Genomic DNA, 2,667 nt, shown 5'->3' on the forward strand with positions numbered 1-2,667 from the left:
ATTTTAAGTAAAAAATAAGATGATTCTGTGCTTCGGAGGGCACGTTAAGCCTTGGTCCCGGCTATTAGCCGTTAAAACACCTCCAGCAAACCGCAGTGAAGCAGCGTGGTGGAGTATGCTCCATAACCCCTCCGGTTGATTGAGGGGAGGCCTGTGCCCAGCAGTGGGACGCATAGAGGCTGTTTATGTGTTATTTACCGTAAACGCTAAAATATTTTAGATATTTTTTGTCTTTTTGCAAATATCCAGTTAGAACTTATACATTAAATACGTAAGTTACCTATAGTTATAGAGATCTCAATTTTTTATCTGTAGCGAGGTAGGTAGCGAGTCTGTTGTGACTTGTAAGGTTTTGCTGACAAAAATCACATTAGAATGTAATTTATCAATAAAGCCCTACGTGGTTATCACTATACCCAGGGCTCATTATATCCACTTATTCCCTAGACACCGCGCACTGTAAGTATTAAAAACCCCTGCAGTTTGACTACTGATTAGCCACTTGTGGGATGGCCCATTAGGGATTGCTAGCGGCGCGCGTGTGTGTATGAACCTCATCACTAATTAAAGAGCCACGCTCTTGTCGGTGTAGCATCCTCCATGTTACTTTTTAGGGAAAAATAGAGCAGTGATCCCTCTTGCCTACTGCCCCGCAGTACTCTGTCTGACGCGAGTGGAATTGCGCCCAGATTAGTCTATTTCAAAGCCGTACTAGGACTCCTGGAGGACAGGCTCCGGCCTAAATAGTACTGACAGTTACTGCTGCCCTCTGTCAGTTTCCAGGTTACAGTCCCCGTGACTCGCCTCTTCCATCCTGCAATGCCGTACCGATGGCTCCCATCTTCGCCTCTGCAACCGTTGAGGTCTTCATCCGTATCCCGGGCAAGGGTTCTACATTATACCCCGTAGGTCTGGGTCCCTATCCGAACTCAGCCACTATCTTACTCGTACTCCGGCCTACTGAAGTAAGAGGCCGATTCGGTACCTACTGATGTATGGACCTATGACGTGTATTTTTTGCAGGTTTCTACAAATTATCAGGCATTTCATCATCACAAGAATGTTTCATACTCATTGGTACACGTATTAACAGTAGGTAAATATAGAAACATGACTATGTGGTAGACTTTACCCCATCTGTCCATGATTCATGTTATTATGAATTTGTGATTTATGTATGACTAGCTTTTGCCCGCGGCTTCGCTCGCGTTAAATTCGGTGAAACCCCCTTTTGCTAATCTACCAATTGTTAGCTTCCTACCTTATTGAAAATTGTGAAAAGTCCCATATAAAATATGACCCACTCTTTGCAGGATTCGCGGGCCAAATTAAAAAAAAAATGATGCACGATTTTTTGTTAGTCACAACGCCTGCATACCAATTTTTAGCTTTCTAATACCTTGAAAATTGCGGAATGCTCCATACAAACTTACACCCCCCATTGTAGGGAAGTTGGAGGTTGGTTAGAAAGAGACAAAAAGTAGCCTATGTCTTCTCCATCCCTCCAACTACCTGTCTCCACTTAAAAAATCACGTCAATTCGTAGCTCCGCTTTGCCGTGAAAGACGGGCAAGCAAACAGACACACACTTGCACACATTTATAATATTAGTAGATACAACTTCAACACAAGTGTTAACTCTAGTACTTATGACGTGAATCTAAGAAAAAAACAAAGAATTATTATTTACATTTTATTAACTTATAAAAAAAATATATTATCGAAAATTAAATTAAAAGACTAACGCAACGCGATGTAAAATATATTTTAGGTATTTTTAGAGTTCCGTGCCCAAAGGGTAAAAAATGGGACCCTATTCCTATTACTAAGACTCCGCTGTTCGTTCGTCCGTCCATCTGTCACCAGGCTGTATCTCAAGAACTTCGATAGCTAGACAGTTTAATATTCACCAAATATGTATTGCCGCTATAACAAGAAAATAATACAAAAAAAATAAAGTACTTACTTAAATATTTAAGGGGACACCCACCCACCATACAACAAAGTGAATTTTTTGCTTGATATCAAGAAATTGAGATACCAACTTACAAAATAGTCAGTTGTTTTTACTTTAATAATAAACAATAAAATATATTAACGAGACCCACTTAATTATGTATTATACAAAAATGGCATTTTTTGCTTATTTTTGCTTGATATCAAAAAGGTTACAATATATTTGTGTAGGTACCTACCTGATGTTGTTTTCCTAGTCAATGATACGGAACCCTTCATGCGCGAGCCCGACTCGCACTTGGCCAGTTTTTAATATACCTTGCCTATTAGCTAGTAAGCTGTAAATGTAATAAATGTAAAATAGGTATAAAGTGTACCTAAAAACCGAAACTAATATCTACCTAATTAGTTCCTATAATAGGTAAGTACCTATAAAAGGTTATTTTGCGCCCCAACGCAAAAGGTCCTCCTTTTTTGAAGTCGGTTAATAAGTGAAATAAAACTTAAAACGCCTGCTTGATGCTACTGGATTACTATTTGTAGTTCTACTTTAGTTTCTATTTATATCCCAAGAATATCACAGATGCAGAAATAACCAAGAAAATGTTTGGCTGTAAAAATGAGTTCAGTGCTTTTATTTAAAAAAACAAGACGTCAGTTGTCAAAATTGTCAAATTAAATTTTCCATAATTTCCATTGTATCTCTGTAAT

This window comes from Pectinophora gossypiella, chromosome 6 (assembly GCF_024362695.1).
Source record: "Pectinophora gossypiella chromosome 6, ilPecGoss1.1, whole genome shotgun sequence".
In the NCBI taxonomy this organism is placed as follows: domain Eukaryota; kingdom Metazoa; phylum Arthropoda; class Insecta; order Lepidoptera; family Gelechiidae; genus Pectinophora; species Pectinophora gossypiella.